At 40.0% G+C, this 21,873-nt stretch overlaps 1 long non-coding RNA gene across 6 annotated transcripts in view; it reads right to left on the bottom strand.

The window, feature by feature from the left end:
• Nucleotides 1-4,300: 4,300 nt before the first annotated feature.
• LOC309959889 overlaps nt 4,301-21,873 on the bottom strand; it is a 154,786-nt gene continuing 137,213 nt past the window's right edge. For all 6 annotated transcript variants that reach the window (XR_014326101.1, XR_014326102.1, XR_014326103.1 and 3 more), the window contains one exon: nt 4,301-5,446. This is a non-coding gene — a long non-coding RNA (uncharacterized lncRNA). The remainder of the gene's footprint in view (nt 5,447-21,873) is intronic.

Raw genomic sequence — 21,873 nt, 5'->3', positions numbered from 1 at the left:
ATATCACCCTGTAGGAGGTAATAAAGGCATAAATTATGTCAAATTGTATCTGGTTCATGGATGTTACTGTGCTTCTTATGGGCAGATACAGCTAACAGGCAAAGAACACCTTCCTATCTCCCTCAGAAAATTAAAGTCATGTGCACAAACAGCAGTCTAAGAAATCAGGGGACCCGTTTGTGGCAAAATGAAAATGTGCCATGTTATAGATACACCTCCTAAAGATATGAAATATCTCGTTACAGTAGAACATACTTTTTCTCCTGGTCTTGGTCATCATAGAACGAACCATTAAGTCATTTACATTACAAGTGGTGGCTCCTACTCCTCTTAGGTAACATAATACACTAAATGAACTTGCTGCTAGGCTATATATAGTGCTCCATTATGGACTCCAGCTATTAACTGGTTTGGGGTCATGGGCCATCTCGGTTAATGTGAGGAACCTATTCTTCTTTAAGTAAAATGTTCAATAGCATCTCCTATTGAAATGGGCCGGTTTCAAACGATATGTATCATTAGGCATGTGCCAATGTACATGTGTGTGGGATTTCCCGCATTTATTTATTTAGGATAAGAAAACAGAGTCTATTTTGCAAAGTTTAAAGAAAGTAATTACAGATGCCATTGTGTACCAAACTTATTTAAAAGTCTGAAAAAAATGTGGCATGAGGAAAATGCAAAACTCTATAAGCCACATTGCGATTTAACCCTTTTGGAGCTAAAGCACTAAGGGGGGGAAAGCTGCTTTTCTCTTCTTTGCCCCTGTTTGAAGATGCATATAGATGACACTGCAAACAGAACCATCTCTTTTGCTACAACCTGTGTAATAATGTGCTCAGTTAATCTATACAGCATAGAATCATCCTCTCAAAAAGTAATTTACTTCTTTAAAAACTGGTAGGAAAATAAATATGGTGCAGTAAAATTGAGTAACGGAATCTATCTGGACGTTTCACAAAACATTTCATTATGCTGACAATTCCCAGAAGTGCTCTCAAGAGTGCTTTAAGCTGAGGATTACTGCACTGGAGCTGATGGACTTTTTTTGTAGCCCCTTTAAAAGGCAGTGAACCATTTTTCTATTTTATTTAAATAATGCCCCTTAAAATGGATTTTTAGAGGTATAATAACTCCTTAAGAGTCAGTTATGCTAAACAGTTTCTCTTGATAGAAATGTTGTAAAACTCGTTAACTGCACAGTTTCAGATGCCGGCTTGGTGAACACTAACTGACATGTGAATGACCAGAGTTTGTAAGATAAATTGCAATAGTTGTCGTATCACACAGCTAGCATTGCACAAGCTGGAGGCCACAAGGGTCTCCAACCTGACAGAAAATTACTTCAAGATGAATGAAAAATGCTTGTTTCTCTTTATTAGTTTTTAGAGAACAATGAAAATGTTGAACCGTTTACAGAGGGCTGATTAAATGTGGTCAGCGGGGCCACATCCCTACTGCTAAGTGTTGGCCTCCCCCTCCCACTCAGCCCAACCTACATACTCACACACCACACCGTTCCAAGCGCCCGTCCCCACCCTTTGCTCCCTGCCACGTGCATCTCCTTAGAGGCTATTACGGCTGCACATCTGTGTGAGAAGTGTGCTCAATCTGACATCTGACATTCCACTGCTGCTCGGTGCTGCAGAGGCCTTTGTTAGGTAAAATACTGTTGTCAAGCCTAACAAGCAGGTCACGCAATTTGCTGGACACTGCAGCAGAGAACAGCCCAGGATGAATTGCTTCAGCTTCAAACAATGCCCAGTTCCATATTGGAATACATATGTACTTCTTTCATTGTGCCGCACTACAAAAAGTCATGACATTTTGTTTTTTTAAGGCTTTAATTAAAAAAAAAGATGTTTCTAGGGTTAGACTACCACAAAATAGCATTTTTTGTTGTATTAGGATAACTACTGTCTTATGGCTAAAGGAAACGGCATGAAGTGCTTTAATTGGTCATTTGTGGTTTAAATTCCATTTATGTTTTACCAGAAAGCACAGTGAGAGGAAAGGCACTAGCTACTATTTTAGCTGACTGGTGTACTTAAAGGGGTGGTCAAAACCAGGGCATTTAGGAGAAAGATTCTCACTTCGTGTTTCCACAAAGTAAACAGCCCTTGATGGAAAGAAATATGAGAACTCATTAATAAGCATATGCCAAGCAGGAAGAAAAGTCTTTTTAACCAGACCAAGCCAAATGAATCAGATCCAGAACATGTTTCAGTAAAGTAAAAAATTAAGGAGAAGCAAATCACTGCCATTTCAGCTCAACAAACAGCTTTCCATGGCCCATCACCTTCCTCACTCCTAACCTCTCCCTCTCTCACACACACACACACAACAGGGAAATAAACAGTAATAGGGAGCAGTTCAAATGCTATTTGTGGCATTCTGACACAATACAGAGTGCACACCCCTGATGTGCAAGCAGGATTCTCTTCCCCTCTGTGCAGAACATGCATTCTGAGCCTATTATGTGTATAAACAATGGCATATGTAATTACCTTTCTAGGGTGGCAATTATTCCTCAGAATCAACAACCAGACTTAAAGCATATTCCCCCAGAAGACATTTGGGGATCAATTCTGGGTCAATTACATCTGGCTTTGATTTATCACATGGTGTCAGGCTATGTTAAAAAAAGAAAGTTTACCAAAAAAAAGATTATGAGGTAAAGGCTAAAGGTTTGGCTCAAATTGGTTTCTTTCCAACTTTGCTTTCTCCCAATTGCTCTGCCCTCCCCCATTCTCAAAACAACTGTGATTTGCTGGGTTTTATCCGTTAGACAGTTTGCTGTTCAGTAATAACTAAATGCAATGAATCTAGACTATGACCAGATTTGAACTGTCCCCCACCCCCAGGCAGTGGGAATTTCCCCTGGGATGCAGCAGAGGGTAGGGGTTAATAGTTCAGGCTTTGGAATCTAAAAGATCTGGACTTAGATTCCCCATGACTTAAGATACACATCTGTGCAATGGATAATACCCACTTCAAATGGTTGCTGTGTGGTTTAAATGAGATAATTAAGAGGCTCTGTGAAAAGCACTAAGCTCAGCACCTGGCACATCATGAGTACGCACTGAATAGAATGATTGTTCTTCTATTGATGGACAACCCAGAGGAGGAGAAGCCGAGCAGCCCCGCCCCTGTGCAGGGGAAGCAGAGTGGATGTTGGTATGAATGACAGGGCTGAACTGGTGAATCCAAGACACCAATTAAGAGGACCAGTGAACTAGACAATATATGAAGTATCCAGCTGATTTGGACTCATTCTAAGTACACTGAGGTAAACTACAAACTAATAGAGGTGCTACTCTGTTAGCAAGACCCCTCTGTCCTTTACAGAGCCTTACGAGCCACAGATGAAAAAAGCTACTTTACATGCCTTGATCACCAACTATTTACTGAACACTTATCTGCTATGCACCAGGCACTGTCCTAGGTACAAGGAATACAGAGGTTGTCCCCCTAAAAAACCTCCCAGAACAGTAAATAGATATCTACAATTTAGTACACTACAGGTTCATAACTCAGACTTCCTGGAAGCTACTTCATGCAAACTGAAAGTAACATAACCAATATCCAGTATCACCATCAGGAGTTTGGGGGTGGGGCAATGCATCCTATTAAGGATGAATCATATAATTAAAGTCATTGGTCAAATTAGAGTTATTCCTTACTGAGGAGCAAAATAAAAGTTTTTAGAAATTAAATAAAAAGGAGTGATTTGAGAATTCTCAACAAATTCTTTAGGGAGCCATATAATGCTCCATTCAAAGAACACTTTATATCCATTTTATAGGGAGCAAGGTTATTAAATGAGAGAAACAGCACTGACACAGTTCATTTCTCAAGCAGCACATAGTGCTATTGGCAGTATGTACTGGCAGCTTAATTAAGAAGTCTGTTGATGATGTTAAAAAAAAAAAGCTGGCACATTTTCAATTCAAATGTGGACACTACTCAAGACAAAGACATGTCTATTGTTGGCTCATACATACTAAAATGTGTCACAGACACCATGTCTACAGTCATATTAGCATCTTAACACTGGAAAACTCATGACTTATTCCCAGATCAGAAGTGATTTTTTGGAAAAATTGTATAGTCATCCAACTTATGGAATACAGACAACACAATGAACACTGAAATAGCCAAATTTTCATACAGAGCCTTTGCTCAGGTCTCTTTTGCTCCTTCCCTGCCCTTTCTTGGGTCCATGAACAACACCCTCAATCTTGAGGCAAACCTTTCCCCTCTCCATGCTAGTAACTCACTTGGAGTGGCAGACCCCTAGGGCATTGAAGGCAGAGGCCTATAGAGACAACAGATTTAATTTACCTCCCTACTTTCCAAGAAATGTACAAACACAATATATTTCTTCAATATACAATCTACACCTAAGGGGGAAAAAGGATTTATGCAAATTTGCTCCAACTATAATGTATTAATATCTCTAAAGTCTCCTGAATGTACATGGAATCAATAAAATGGGTCCTAACTATCAGAAGTCCAAAAAAAATGGAATTAAGATGTCCTGACTTGCCCACATTAGGAATTTTGTTTTGTTCTGTTTTGTATTAAAGAGATTTAAAATACTTACAGAATATACTTTTCCATTTGTTTCCTGTTTTAGAGACATGCTGAAGAGCAGAAGACCAAACAACAACAAAAAAATGTATGCCCTGAAACTGACTGTAAATCCACTGAAGGCAGGGACCACATCTTATTTGTCTCCTCATTTTCCCTTCCCTGTTTTGTACAGTGATTCACACACAGTAAGTACTCAATTAAGTTGAAAAGGCAATGCATGTTTCAATTCACTTTAATTTGGAGGGGTTGCATTGATTTAAGAAAAAGCTGAGATAAAAAGGAGAGGTTCAACTTTCCTGATTTCTGGCTGGTGAGGCACACTGTCTTGAAAAATTCCTTTGCCGAAGCTTGCATAACACTGGCATCATTAACTGCTGGTCACTCACTGTGGCATTCTATCTATCTATCTATCTATTCATTATTTATGGCTACGTTGCGTCTTCACTGCTGCACATGGGCTTTCTCTAGTTGTGGCGAGCAGGGCTACTCTTCATTGAGGTGCACAGGCTTCTCATTGCGGTGGTTTCTCTTGTTGTGGAGCACGGGCTCTAGGTGCGTAGGCTCAGTAGTCGTGGCTCATGGGCTTAGTTGCTCCGTGGCATGTGGGATCTCCCAGACCAGGGATTGAACCATGTCCCCTGCATTGGCAGGTGGATTCTTAACCACTGGGCCACCAGGGAAGTCCTTCACCGTGGCATTCTTAATGTCTTGATTTGTTTCCATTTTTGCTGACGGTAACAAGATGATTCTCCAACAGTTGCCTTTCCAACAAGAAAATGTGAAAGGTGATCTGAAGCCAGTATTCAGCGAAGCAGGTATTCAGTCTATCTCCATCCTACAGACAGTACACCTGTGAACAAAATGGAAACAAATTATTAACCTAAGCCTTTTGAAGAACAACTTTTCAGAAGCACAATGGTTGGTCTTTTGTTGATCGCTAAAATTATTTAGCTCAACGTTTCAAAAACACAACCAGAATCTTTTATGGTGATAATGCTGTTTAAAGTTTTCTTTCTTTACCTTAAATAATGACTTTGAAATCCATGCCACCCCCAGGCACAAATCCAAGCCTAATAAAATCAGAAATACCACATATCTGTGCATTTTGAAAACAAAGGTTCCTTCCCTACCCAGGTAGAGATTCTGTGTGTTTTCCCTTGCCTTGATAAACAGGAATAAAACCCCTCATGAGATTCTGAGCCCTATCCCTTCGTGAACAGCAAAGTTCCTGCTTACGTCCCATCAGGTAGCACCAAAGTGTCTGGCTGGGAAACAACAGCTGCAGATAGAGAAGCCCACTGTGAAGCAATTTGGGCAGGCAGGAGCACACTTTCTCCAGCAAAGGCTCTGAACGAACCAGGTGGGTAAAAGAAGAATGCATGAACACTTCAAAATCAGCTCCATGGCAAATGCCACATGAGAGGAGCCTAGAAGGATCCAGGTGGGTTCCACCTTAGGCTTTTCAGTCATACCCATGCACATGTATATCAGTAACACAATCTTAGACCAGGAAAGAAAGACATCTTTGCAAGAAACATTTTTACTCATTTACATGCTCATGGGCTACTGTCTCTCTGAGATGTCCCACTGAAATGGGATATAAAGCAAACCAATACTCAAGTAAGATTAGCCTTAACACAATTTATTAACTAATTTATTTTATTTATTTGGGTTTCTAAAAATTGGTCAAAAGCAATTGCATATATGTTTAAAACACCTTTCAGCTCATGAGCAAAAATGTCATACTACACGAGCATTTAAAATCCACCTAGAGTCATTTTAGGTTCTTCCTTCTCTATCCATTACATCAAACTTGTCACTGAAGGCTTTTACTTCTTAATGTGAAATGTCTTTTGCAGACCCCTTTTCTTCTGAATTGCTACTAAAAGTTCCCTGCTTTGTCAGGCCCTATTCTCCTCAGCCTGGACTATGACAGCCTCCCAGCTATGCCAAGGTCTCCTCTACTGCAGTCTCAACTCCTTCCAAGTGATGCTACTTCCACTGGGCCTCCACTTGAGCCATTCATTCCAAGATCCCTCTGAGCTAGGACCCCTGAAATCTCCATTTAAGAGGTTTAGTGTAGCTGTGACCTTCAGCCCATCATCAAGCAGGCAAAAGAGAAGCAAACTCAGCCCCTTTTTGGCCACAATGCACTGAATTGCAGAGTTTACTCTAAACTGCTTCATCATCATTTTTCCCTTTGTTTCCCTACCAACCTCAGACATGCTGGCCCAATCTTCAAAACTGCTTCTGTAACCTAAAGGGGTGGGATAGGGAGGGTGGGAGGGAAGAGGGAGGAGATATGGGGATGTATGTATATGTATAGCTGATTCACTTTGTTATAAAGCAGAAACTAACACACCATTGTAAAACAAACATACTCCAATAAAGATGTTAAAAAAAACAAAAAACAAAACACCTGCTTCTGCACTGACTAGCTTTCCCATTTCCGACAAGGCTTTGTGCCTTGCCCAGAACCCAAATATTCTTGATGAGGACCCTGATACAACTTTTCCCCAGATTCTATTTCAGGACTCCAGCCGCTGGCTGGGATCCGGCTGTGAATAGATTGTCCACTGCCATACCACCATTCCTGACTCCGAATCTCACTGGCTGTCTACATTCTAGTTGCCCAAATCTCCTGCTGAACTGCATTTCCTCAGATCCAACAGCTTCCCTGAACCAATCCCAAGATCCTCCTGGTCTCTGAGGACTGACTGCTGGCTAACCCTAGTGCAGCCAGGCTCCCAGACCCTGATACACCTAGTCTTCACTTCCTGCTGTTTCCTGGCAATCTATGCTGCTGAGGTCCTGCATAGGAGCCCTCTTTTCTCAGCCTAGACAAATTCTAACACTATAAAACACTATAATGTTTTTATAACACCTCTCTTTTTATTCATTAATTCAATTAATCATTTATTAATTTATACTCACTTCATTGCATTAAAAAAATAACGAGGTTAATACTAACTTAGTTTAAAAAAACAAAACAAAACCAAACCTTACATGATTACCTGTAGCCTAACCACAGCCTGATTTCTGAAGTTTTCCACTTCACTTCCTAGTCTCCAACATGAAGCCTCTGCTTCAGGCATACAACTCTACTGACCTCTAAGCTCATTCTGAATCTTTGTTCACCCCCTCTTTTCTTCCTTCTTAATTAGCTCCTTTCATCCTTTGGCATCTCACTCATGACATGATCTAAGAAGTCTTCCCCAAGAAACAAATCCACTTTACCTTTCCCTTACCTGGATTCCTCGGGAATAATCAATATCACACTGTTTAAGTGCTTGGCTTTCACTAAATGTTTCATATACATTAGCTCCCCAGACAGACTGTTAAGTCTTTGAGAACTGGAATAAAGGCCATGTCTTGTAGTTGTTATGGTGCCTCCAAAGTACTTGATGTTGACCTCTAACAGGAAGGCAAAGCTCCACTTCCACCCTTACTCCACTCCCCAGCCCCACAGCCATGGAGGAAAAGAGACCAGGTAACTGAATCAAGTTACTGGATTCAACTAAACTTCTTAAAAGGAAGTGGAGCTTTTGGTGTATTGAGAGGAAAATTTAAAGTTTTAACCTGTAGGCTTCTGTGTTTTCTTTGGAGTTGTCTCTTGGGGTTCTCACTCTCTTTGGACTGCTTCTCTCTATTTCCATGTGGCCAATGAGGCAAAAGAGGTCTGGAACTACCCCCCACTTCAGACATGCTCCTCAACTACCATCTACCCCCAACCCAGATAAAGCCTAGGGTGGAATAATTAGACCAGCTCTAACTTAAACCTTTCCTTTCATTTTTTTCTTCTGCCTCATCTAGCCACTAGTGAAATATGATCTAAAGAGCTGGACCCAGGAGTAAGGGACCAAGGAGGCTTATCTGTGTGCAAGACACAATATTTCCAAGCAGCTCCATAATGGTAGCTGAGCTCATCAGAAACTGCGTTAGGTTTGAGGGAGAGGTGAGGGCAGGGGGTAGGGCAGCACCCAGGTAATAAATAAGAATATATGTGTATGTACTTGAGGTCTAACCTATGTTTATCTCCTCCCACCGCTTGTAGCCTCAGGGGATACCTGGATAAAATTCTGTGGGTCCATCTCAACATAAGTACTAACCTAAGTATATGCTGAATAAATACTTGTTAATTTATTTTTCTATAGTAAAGGTCTAATAGACCAAGAATTTTAGGAAATTTTGAAGTTCTGGGTCAGAGTTTTTTATGATTTATGTATTAAATACCTGCCTGACTCAAAAGCTTAAAGTAATTTTTTTTTCCTATAAATCCATTTCTCTACAAACACAGGTCTTACAACAAAGATCTCTGAGTCTGAGATCTTTTTGAGAGTGAGGATGCAAGCAAGACAGATCCTGGGGGTTTTACAAGGCTTTCTACCAAAGATTAAAGCAAGTGGGCTTCTTCTATTGTGAAATTTTGAATTAGCACTTACAGATGACCAAAGTCCACTGTAGAATCATGTAATATTCATATCTCATGTATTTTGAATATTTAAACATATCACATACACACACTATATATGTGCATATATACATAACCTTGATATATACTACTTGGAAAGAAATGGAAAATGGATGCAGGCGTATTCCAAAGTCATGAGATCATTTGTCACTTGTCCAAGTCTGAAACAATGCTCTTAACTGGCATATGATACAGAGACTGCCAATTGTCCCCTAATACCCATTCTCCCCTTTTTCCTTTATTGATAGAACTCCTGAATGTTGAAAGGTATATGACCATAAAAATTATATTTTCAAGTCTTCTTGGCAGCTAGGTATGGCTAGTAGGGTGCGAGCAGAAGTTAGGGGTGCAACATCTAAGGAATGCCTTTAAAGACGATGCTTATAAATCTTCAGACATATGAATGAAGCTAACAAGCAGGGATAGCAGAATAGTAAGATAGAAGTTTATTTCTTCCTTACTCAACAGTCTACACATAAGCAGTCCAAAGCTGATGTGGCTGATACAGCACCTCCACTGTCAGGGAGCTCCTTCTAGCTTGTTTAAGCTACTATATTTCGGTATAGGTTAGGCTGCTATAACAAATACAGCACTATAATTCTATCTCTGCCACTTACTAGCTATCCACCCTTGGGCAAATTATGAACTTGTTTGTAACATGAGGGTGTGTCTTTTTTTTTTTTCTTCCCATTATATTCCCCACTTCTAGCACTGTTTGCATACAGTAAGCATTCAATAAAAATGAGTTATTACTGCTGTTTCTGCTGTTATGCCAAATCTAGACAAATAATGCCATACCTTAACAACTAACCATTAGATACTTCCAGTAAAAATCTGAAATAATACAACTAATCAACATGGTGTACATTACAGTGATCACATTTTCTGACCCAAACTTAGAAAACATGGTCTGACAAAAGGTTTTTTTCTGACTTGTGAATTTAGTATTATGAAAATTTGTATATGCTAAACCATTGGTTGTCAACTTAATAAACTGACTTTACTTTTCTACAATTACCTGCTTAAATTGGTCAGCCCTGGAAAGTCAAGCCATATAGCCCCAAGAGTATTATTGGTTCTGTCCCCTCTAGTTTTTATTACAAAGTTCCACTGCGCATGCACATGATGCACACCAAAAAAACCTGATTACTCATTTATGGTTGTGAATTTGTATTGCAATAGGTCAGAATCTCCAAAAAATAATTCTTATATTTTCCCAAGGAAGAACACTTCCTGCTTCTACAAAAATAACATGGATGAGAGTTTTCAGTAAAATACATTTCTCCTATTGACGAGCATTTAATACACACACACACACACACACACACACACACACACACATACACACACGCATGCACGCACCCCTGGCTGCTTGGATTTCACCACAAGTGGTACCATTTGCCAGTCATCGAAGTAATTCAGTCTGATCTGTTGAGGTGATGGATTCTGACAACCTACGTAAGCCTGTCATTAAGGGGAGGATAGATTATAGTCTCCATTCAGGACATTATAGTGCTTACATTTCTCATCCATACAGCCTATGAAACATAAGGGGAAAGCAAGAAGATGGAAATAAAGTTGAACAAGGACTTACTGCTTCTCTCGCCAATGAATGATATGAGCAGATCACCAGTCCACACTTTCTACTACGTATATATAAAGTTCTATTTCTTTCTGGCTAATATAAAGACGTTTTACAAAGAACATAAAGATTATGCACAAAAGTGACTATTCAGTAATTTAAATCTACCTTGAGACCTTGTGCTTCCACTTTTAAAATATTATTTTTTCCTCTTTCACCCTATGTATTTAGCCATTTTTCTTCTCTATAATTTTCTTACTTACATACTTAAAATTTTCATCTAGAATGGAGATTATATCTCAAATGAAATTCATTAATTAGGTGAACTGAAAAAGACAAGTCTGAATTAATGAAAAGTCTACACTATGGACTATTGTCAAAAAGATCACGATAGGGCTTCCCTGGTGGTGCAGTGGTTGGGAGTCCGCCTGCCAATGCAGGGGACGCGGGTTTGTGCCCCGGTCCGGGAAGATCCCACATGCCGCGGAGCGGCTGGGCCCTTGAGCCATGGTCACTGAGCCTGCGCGTCGGAGTCTGTGCTCTGCAACGGAAGAGGACACGACAGCGAGAGGCCCGAGTACCGCAAAAAAAAAAAAAAAGATCATGATAATAGCAACAGCTGATGTTTGAGAGTTTAAAACATGAAAATCACTGGGCTGAACACTTTACAAGCATTATCTTATTGAATCCTTTTACAAAAGTCCTGGCGCAGGTATTACCACCCCATTTTTACAAATTAGAAAACAAAACCTGAGAGATATTAAGTAACTTGCCTAAGGCCACATAGCTAATGAGTGATAGAACTACTTTCAAACCTTAGTTTGTCTGACTCCAAAGTTCATGTTCTTTACCAGCACACCAAACTGCTGGGGTTTTCCTTTAATCAATTATAATAATAAAGCAATATCTCAGATTAACAAAACTCTGAAGTGCCGAGGAACCCTGCCTTACTTAAAAAAATAAGAAGTATTTGAAATTAGCTGACCAATTATTTTAGTTTGGTAATAATTATCTGCCATTTATGAAGTACATACCAGACACTTTGTATTTAATCTAACCCTCACAGTAACCTCATAAATTAGATAAATGTCTGCATTTTATAGATGAGGGAAAAGATACTCAGAGAAGCTAAGTAAAATTTGTCTAAGGTCACAAAACTAGTATGTGGCACAGTCTTTGCACTCTGCCATCTCCACACTACCTTATTACCTCTCCAGCAAGGCCTTTCTCTAAAGTGCTGGAAAAGGCTGCTTTTAAAAGTAAGAGTGCCATTCCCCTGTGATTATATGTATACTATTTATTAGCTCAGCAAAGCTTTAGTTCAGAGACAATGCAAAAGTAAACTTTAACCCAGGCCCTGCCCTCATTATCATAAATTCCAAATTTAGTGAGGTCCATGTTAATGGGTTTTACTGTATATAGAAAAGAGTTTAATAGTCACTTAGCCCTGCTCTATCTCCATTAACAAATCTAAAAAGCCATACAAAGGTGAAGGAAGGAAGAACAATGACCTCAAAACTAAAACAGATAAGAAGTGCCTGTAATTAGCACTCTAGAAAAAAGTCATGATACATAGCATATGCCAACACCACAATACAGTACATATGCCAATATGTAACAACAAGTGCAACCCTACAAGTGTAAGTGCTCTATTCATCAATTAAAGAAAATTAATCCTAATCAGATGTTCATATGAAGGAATACAGCCATAGCAAATCAGCAATAATAATTAAAAGTCCATTTCAAATCTCTTTGGTGAGCGGTGAAATGATCTGACATAGCCAGGCTGCCTGATCCTTTTTGCAGAGTTGTATAAATGTGCAATTAGGTGAAAATTCCTAGCTGTTTAACATGGTCGTCTTTACTACTCAAGCTGCAGTTGTTTCTGATGAAGACATGCTTCCATGTGCACCTCAAGTGGGAAAAATGTATAAGTTGTAACAGTCAAGAACATGTCCGCTCTGAGAGACAAGTCCATAATACACAGGGCTTTGCCACAGAGGTCATCACGGTGTTGCAAAGATTTTAAACAAATCGTACCTGCTTTGGAGGGGGCTACCTGAAACAGTCAGGAACGCACAGCTCTGTCACGTTACATCGTGGTTTTTTTCTTTTCTTTAGGTCAGCTTGTAAATGAGCTGCCACGTGCCTCTCTGCAAGGGAAATAGCCTTGGGACACAAGCGAAACAATCCAGGTGAAGGGCAGCCCAACTATGTGTTCAGGTATGATGCACTGTGGGGTAGGTGGTGGAATCAGATTTAAGATCATGTGTAGTCTGGCTAGACTCTCAACAGGTCACCTGCTTCCTAGTGATAGAGCCAAGGCTTAAAGTTGGGGCCCGTTAGCTGAGGGCCATCTTAAGGGATAGGTTTGCAGTCTCGGACACCCAGAGTGAACTAACCTCCCATTGCTACTCTACATGAAGTACAAGGTACTAACTTCCCTATTATATGAATGTTAATTGATCCAACTATCTGAAACTGCCATAACTCTGATAATCCTGCATCCTGTGTTGCTTGACTGGCATGCAAACCAGGCTCACCGAAGTGTATATTACTTTAGGATTCTGTCTTTCACTTTCACTTCCAACTCACTCAGCCACAGCATCATAACTATTACTGTTTCTTTTACAGTTGATTTCAAGTCATTGTAAGGTATTCCTGAAAAGGAACATGGAGTCTCATTCTCTGAATTTTTCAAAGTCAGAGTGAGAAGAAAACATCCTTCCCTGTGAGCATGGGATAAACTCTGAATTCTCTCAGAATCCTTCCCAACCTGAGTCTCTGATTGTTATTAATCAATTAAATCTTAAGAGATACCCAGCAAGTCCACTTCTAGAAATCTTTCCTACAGAAATACTAGTACAAGTTTATAAAAATAAAAACACTACCATGTTCACTACAACATTGCTTTTAATCGCAAAAATGTGAAATGATCTAAATGGCCAGCAGTTGAAGAATGGTTTATTAAGAACCATCCAAACCAAAGAACACCATGCAACCATTAAAAATAACAAGATATGTCTTGAGAAAAGGATTATTTCCTGCCATATCAGTAAACAAAGGATGTCACACTCATCAGCGATTGCAGTCCTCCAACATGAGCCCGTGAGCCCTGAGGAAACTCAGGAAGAAAAGAATACCTGCCATCTAGCAGCCATCAGACTGTAGCCACTGCCTACCGTGGGCCCTGAGGAAACTCAGGATGTGAAAACACAGGATACAGTCCCCAGAGAGCTGAGGTGCATATCAAAGGAATGATTTCAGTGAGCCCAGACTCTTGCATCTTCCCATACAAAGAAAAGCGCTAAATTTCTTAACTTGGGATATCTGCTTTTCTTTAATTTACAATAATCTTTTGATGTTCCTGACTACCTGCCCTTTGTTACAAAACTTCTGTGTAACCTGGCTCCCCCATTGCCTCCTCGGAGCAGTTCTCTCAGGGTTACTGGAAATGCTGCCTCCCGGGCTTGAAGTCCTAAAAATTCCCACTGAATAAAACATAACTCTCAACTTTTAGGTTGTGAACAATTTTTTAAGTCCACAGTCTCTTTTGACAGGAAAAGGAGTTCAGTGAAAAAAGGAAAACGCAGAACAAAACATATAGTGTGTTACCATTTGGGGGGAAAATACAACTGTGTATGTATATAAATAAACATATATATGGAGAATATGGAGATATATGAAACAAAAAGATCTGTTTTAGAGAGCTGTAAGTATAAATATATAGCTATGTATATTTCTGTTATGTGACATTCAGGTAGAAATATTTCTATTATATACCTATATATACACACATTTGCACATGCATAGAAAAATCAGGAAGAATAAGTCAGCTTGGGCTGCAATAAGAAATACCATGAACTGGGTGACTGAAACAACATTTATTTCTCATAGTTTTGGAGGCTGGGAAGTCCAAGATCAAAGTACTAGTAGATTTGGTTCTTGGTGAGGGCCTGCTTCCTGGCTTATAGACAGCCACCTTTTTGCTATATCCTTACAAAGTGGGGAAAGAGAGAGAGACAGAGGAACCAAGCCTCTGGAAAGTGAGATCGGGAAAGGAGGACTTTAACTTTTTACTTGTACACATTGTTGTATTTATTTAGATTTCTAAGCAATTCCCCAACATTGAGACACCCTTCCTCTCCTGCATTCCAAACAAGTTTAGAAGTAATACAAAAATAAAACAGATGAGAGGCTAGAATATAACCTTTATTACTTACTGATTGAGACCAGGGTGAAGGAAGTAGCTTAGTGTGAAAGCCAAAACAAGCCTAGCTGTCTAAACTACAGAATCAGGCCATCTCCACAAGCCAAGCCAGTGCTGAGCTGGGGTGGGCTCCCAGCCTCAGGAAGAATGTGGCTCTCAGTAGGCAGGCCCTTCTACAGCTAGAAGGAGGGTGGCAGTAAGCTGAGCTGGCTCACTTACTTACTCCAAATTTACCCATTAGGTAAGTTGCTCTCCTTCTAGAGCAGAGTGAGAAAAGTGGTCTGTTAAGAAGGAGTATAATCTTTGTCCGAGAAAGTAGTAGTGGTGGTGGCTCAATCTACCTTGCAATAAGTTAAAGAGTAAATGGTGAGAAGCCAGAAGCAAGAAAGTAGACAAGTCAGGAAGAACTGAAAGAAAGGAAACAGAGTAGGGAATTTAGGAATGGTTTTTTTTTTTTTTAAGGACGAAGCCAACAAAATGTCAAACGTGGAAAGTAGAAGACTCAAAATAATTTACAGCAAGAATCTAAGCACAGTGGTGGAATCATGGACACAAGTGAAGTTGGATGCCTCTTACTGAGACATAAATAAAAGGGAAGAAAGAGGAAAAGCCACAGTGATTTGACGCACAGTTGAAGGAAAAAATTGAGTTCATATCACAGGATCAGCTTTATAAAAAGGTAGACAGATACTAGGGCTACAGCCAGACAACAAAATTAAACTTGCAAACTGCCACAGGACTGGCTATACTAAAGTCATGACAAAACTCAGAAGAACCAAGACCTACCTGTAAATGTTTTATCATACTATGACACCTTTGAGAAATTATGTGATCTATTATTTACAAGACACTGCTTAGATTACATTGATGTATATATACTCTATATCATTCAACATCATGCATCATAATATTACTGATTCACGTGCTCCTTTGTCCCAGGGAACACTAGGGAATAAAGGTTTTGATGAATAACAATGGTTTAAGCTTGACCAGCCCCATGCAATTTTTCACTGCAATTCTGGCTACCATTACACTATATTCCCCAAATCACAGCGCAGTATAAAGTAAAATGAAACAGACCAAAGAAACTGGTGGAAAGATTCATAGTCTAAAAGTCTGGCTCCATACTTTTAACTGATAGAGACTAAAATTTCTGCACTGGAAAAAGTTTCTGTTTTCACTGATCTATTTTCATGCCATGGTTTCAGTGGCCACAAAAGTCCTTCTGGTAACAGATTCTTCTGGTAAACAGTTTTCTGTGAATTTAAAAAAAGATGGAAAAGCTTTATATCTTTCAACAGTCCCCAAAGTTATATCCTTCATCAGGTTTTTAAGTTACATTCCTAGTCTCCATGCCTCAGTGTGGTTTAATTTTACAACCAGCTGCCCTCTCTTAACTAGCAGTTTTTGACATCATTCAGGTTTTGTAAAATGTGTGCTACAGCCCTTACTTGGGCTTCTCGGCTGCTACTAAAGTTATACGGCACTGGTTAAGTGTGGAGGCTGGCACCAGAGAGGATCCATAATGGTGATTATCATGCAAATCAGCCTGCTGCAAGTCCAGCTCCTCCGGAGGACTTCCAGAGCTCGGCTTCCCCCAGTCGCTTCATTGTCTCCAGGATAAAGCGAGCCATCTTAGCTGCTAACACTGGACGCAATTGAGATTGGTTCTCCTGACAGAGATTAATGGGCAGCAATGAATCTTTCACTTGGGGTAGAAATATGATTTTATTTAAGAAAATAACCATACATAATTGGGCTGCTGTCATTTTAAATTTTAATGGTGAGAGTAATATGGAGGCTTCTGGAACTTTAAATTACAACTTTCAGAAGCTTCACACTGAATCTTTCAATTATTCTCTGTAAGTACCTTCTCAAAGCATGTGCCACCATGACATTGATATCACAATTCAAATCTAAATTCAAAACTGACTGCAAGACTATATGAGCTATGTGCTGGCGTGCTGGTTGCCTCATTTTATCTTTGAACATCTGACGAGGCGAATCAGGAGGCACTCTCCCAAAGCCCAGCCAGCTGTTTCCCAAATATTCAAATACCCTGGCATGCAGAAGAACCTTTCAGATTTCCCCACATCAAAATTCGTGAAGACCCCCTATTTTTCCCATTAGTCTCTGGCTCACCTACATCCTTCCACACAGGCCCGCCTGACTCACTCAGCTAAGTGGCCGCTCTTGCTCGCTCGTTCGCTCACTCACCTCTCAGGTTCCCCCACTCCAGCAACTGGATCCAGTGTGCTGCAGAACGGCAGCTAGTTCAGACAAAACCATGGGGGAGAGTTTTTCAAGTCTGCATTTCCTTGAAGTGGATCTGAAAGAGGGGCTGAGCTGATATTTGTAGTAGTAGGAAGACAGAGAGCAAAGAGAGTATGTGAATTTTATTTAAAATACATTCATTAGACTGGAGCGAAAATGGAATTGGGAAGACAGTCGCAAGGGAAATGTGAAAAGGCTTCTTCCTCTTACTTTTACTTCAGTGTCTTAACTCCCTTGTTATATACCTATTTTCTTTAATCATTTTAATATTTTTTATCTCCATATTAAAACAAGTGGAAATGAATAATTATTTATAGGTTTGGCTTTAGACTGCTTCAATTATTTTAAAGAGTTCCCTACCTCAGTAAAAACAGTGCCAAATTTACAACTGTAAATAACTAAATCCAGCTGCACTAATGAATCCACAGTAAAAGACAACCGTTATTTCACATTTTAAAGGTCCTGAAGCAATTTTCCTCAGCTGGATGACTTAGAATAGAGGCTCTGGACAGCATGTGGGAAGCTTAGAAGGAGAAGGGGACTAAGGTGCCACAGACAACAGCCTCTATCCAAACGGCTGGTCAAATTTCCTGGACACCAAAACCCGGGTTTCCAGCTGGGTGAGGGGTTCTCGATTCCTTCCATAAAACTTGAATCTTTACTTGTTCGTTTCCTGTGATGCGTTTACACTTGGACAGAAGGGGCACAGCAGGGATGCTTTCAGGGCACATCTAGAGGGAAGCCAATCTCACAGGAGTCATGGATGCCAGATGTCAAGCCAGTGTGTACTGCTGAGCGTGCTCTGAGGATCCCGCATCGGCACCAAATCATGGTCTGAGGAAACTGCTGTCCTGATCTGGTAGAAATTTATGTCATTTTAAGAATAATCACAGTAATAAAAGAAGCTGCTATTATGAATGTAAAAATTACCTGAGAGCCAGACAGGCCAATGACATTCCTGTTCTGCCAGTCAAGTATATTCACTCCATCAACCCAAACCATCGTAAGACAAACAATTTACTCCTGGGAGCCACAGGTGGTAAAGGTTAGGAGGCCTAAGCATGGAGTGGCCGTAACAAGGATGCTGACTGACAGTATTTCTTGAAAACAGCCTCAAACATTGTTTTGCACTGAGATCAGGACTATGGTGCCCTAGTGGGCATATATCTAAGTCACTGATCATGGACAGGGAAACAAAATGTTTAAAACCCACATTGATTTTGGAGCCCAAAGCAGTACAATTACATATCCTGTCTGACTTGAATATTTAAGGCTTGTGAAGTGTTTCAAACACAAAACAGTTCTACATAAATCATTTACCCAAACATTTACTGTGCTCCTATTATATGCCAAGTATTATATACTGTGATAAACCAGTTTTGCTTAAAGAATAATCTTCAAACTACTGGATTTCTCTGCAGAATTTAGTACCATGGCTTGTCCCTTCATCTTAAAGTTCCTTCACATATGTAAAAGTTCTCTCCCTCTTAGAGGAGTCTACTTCTTAGCCCGCTCTGTCCCTTCTCACTAATTCCTTTTCCACAGCCCTGTCCTCATCTCCCACTAAATCAAGAAGGAGTGAAGGGCAGTATATCAAAATCGTATTGGGGACATTTTTTAAAACTATACAGGTACTTTCCACCCCCGTTTGAGAATCATTACCTATGTGAATCACTCACTATTTCTATCTGGAGTAAATCATATCCCATAAAAGTTTGGGGATGAAAAAAACAAACAAGAATAAGCTGAAGATCTCTGGACTAAACACTTCCTCTTGATGATATTATCACCTATATGTTGATTTCAAAAATAACATTTTAAGGGAATTCCCTGCAGGTCCAGTGGTTAGAACTCAGCACGTTCACTGCAGTGGCCCGGGTTCAATCCCTGGTAGGGAAACTAAGATCCCACAAGCCACATGGCTCAAAAAAACATTTTACATGTGCAAGTGCCTGGTGGGCCTCTGTTTTCAAATGACCTATTAACTCACACTCAGTAAGTGCAACATCAGATCTATTACCTTTATTTTTTTTCTTCTCTTCCCTTTCTTACTAGCATCCACTCAGTGGATACTTCACATCCCTCATTCCCAGCCCACATACAACAAATCTGTTTCCAGACACTTCCTCTTCTTCCTCAAGGATACATCTTAGTTTGTCAACCATGTGCCAGACCCCATCTGGGCCTCTGCAGCAGCCTCCTCAGTCCTCCCTACCAGCAGCCTCTCCACTCCAAATTATTCTCCTCATGGTCCTGATTCCTACTGATTATAGCAGGAAATCCTAGAATGCAGCACTCAAAATATACAAGATGATTTTTGATACCAAACAGACCAACTTTTTATATATTTATATTTTTAATAGGTTTCAAAAAGAATTAACACCTCGAATTGGGATTTTAAGTTAATATTAAGTTTGCATTTAAAGTAAATTGTTGTATAAAAATTGGACAATTTAAATAAAAATCTAACTCCGAGTATGCAGGCATTTTTAAAAATTTATTTATTTTATTTATTTACTTTTGGCTGCTTTGGTTCTTTGTTGCTGTACCTGGCTTTCTCTAGTTGTGGTGAGCAGGGCTACTCTTCATTGCTGTGCGCGAATTTGTCATTGCAGTGGCTTCTCTTGTTGCGGAGCAAGGTCTGTAGGCACATAGGCTTCAGTAGTTGTGGCACGTGGGCTCAGTAGTTGTGGCTCGTGGGCTCTAGAGCACAGGCTCAGTAGTTGTGGTGCACGGGCTTAGTTGCTCCGCAGCATGTGGGATCTTCCCAGACCAGGGCTCGAACCCGTGTCCCCTGCATTGGCAGGCAGATTCTTAACCACTGCGGCACCAGGGAAGCTCCAGACATTTTTTAAAAGATAAAAGTGGTACATGAGTCAGTGAAGTATTGGGAAGCTTAGTCCTACAAAATAGGTCCAAACTTCTTAACGTGATATTGTAAACGTTACACATCATCTTCAGCTACTTCTTCCTCCTACATTCCTTGCACTTTACTCAGACCTTTTGTGGATTAGCTTAGCTGATACAAAACACCCCAAATCTAATAGGTAAAACATTTTATTTAGTTCATAATTGTGCAACTCAGGTGGGTCATCCTGTCCAGGCTGACAACAGATTTCCCCAGGACTCTCCCTGTGTCCATGGTCAGTGGTGGATTAGCTCGTAACTAAATAATCCAAGATGATCTCACTCACAGGTCTAGTGCTTAGCAGACTATCAGCCAGAGCCTCTGCTCTCCTACAGGTGGCTACTTATCCTCCAGCAGGATAACCTAAGCTCATTCACAATATGATCTCAGGGTTCCAAGTACAGAAGCCCCACTGCACAAGCACTTCTCAAATCTCTGCTGGTTTCATATTTACTAATGTCCATTGGCCAAAGTCAGTCACATGATCAACCCAAATTCAGTGATGGGGAAACAGACTCCACTTCTTAATGGAAGGATTTTCAGTATCACATTTCCAGGAGTTGGATGCAGGAAAGGGAAGAACTTGTGACCATTTTTACAATCTACCACTCTTACCACATTCCAAACATGCCAGACATATACACGCATGTGCTCATGCTATTCCCATCACCTGAAATGAATTATCAACTTCCTTCTGTCCTTCTGGCAAATTCTTACTTCTTGTCCTTCAAGGTTCTGCTCAAATACAACATTCCCTGACATCTTCCCTCAAATTAATTATACCTTCGTATGTTTCCATGATCCCTTGTATATGCATCTATTATAGCATTCAGTGAATTGTATTATAGTTACTTATAATGTCTCCCTAACTAAACTGTCTTTGTACCATCAGCATAGTACCTGGCAAAGAATAGGCATTCAATAAATATTCACTAAATTGAATTTAATTGAAAAAAATCAAAACAAAGATTAAAGTCTTCCTCAAATAAGACTACATTTAAAGACTTAAGATGCAACTATACAAAACTGACCTTATGAGTTAGGAGGACTAATTAGATCCACCTCATCTAATTTGAAGGGCACTAGGGCAATGCTCCCAGTCAAAAGCATTTTTCCTGTGGAACTGGCACAAAGCCTGAACTTCCAGCATAGATTATCCTAGGTCCTAAAATGTTTTGCTATAGTGCAAAGAGCACAGGCTTTGGAGTCTGAAACACTAGGACTCAAAAGCTAGCTATCTGTGTGATCTTAACAATTTAATATGTTTCTCTGCACCAGTCTTTTGCAGTAACGTATGTAAAGAACCTAGCACAGTGCTTGCCATACACCTCACACACATCAAACCCCAGAGTCTCCTCTTAGAAAAGCAAATGACCTGGGATGAAGTAACCTCAAGCCTTTATCCTTAACATCTGAGGAGAGTGGGGGAAAAAAGGTAAGAAGAATAGTGTGGAAGGAAAGAAAGGGATAATAGCTTAAAAACTTCACAATTTAACTGAGAGCCAGGCCTGTGGCTAGTAATTACACAGTTGCATCAGTATTCAGGGACCCCATGATGGAGTAAAAGTCCCCCCCGCCTCCAGAGTATACAGTGACTATATCTGGTGATACAGGACTTAGGAATTTCTGCATAATTTTGCTGGGCATCAATATGGAGTCAACGTTTATACATATACTCAGGCAAGACTACTGGGGAGAGAGTTAAGGAAAAATAAGAGTTTTTAAAAATGATGTTACGCTAATCTTTTTAATTCCCTCACGTTTTTCCTTCTACATTTAACAGGGGTAGTTGTGGTAAACAAGATTTTTTTCTCCCAAGGAAACAATTTTTA

The sequence above is a fragment of the Leucopleurus acutus genome (genome assembly GCF_964270905.1).
Source record: "Leucopleurus acutus genome assembly, chromosome: 3".
Classification (NCBI taxonomy): Eukaryota; Metazoa; Chordata; class Mammalia; order Artiodactyla; family Delphinidae; genus Leucopleurus; species Leucopleurus acutus.
This window is presented reverse-complemented; position numbering and strand designations above follow the sequence as displayed.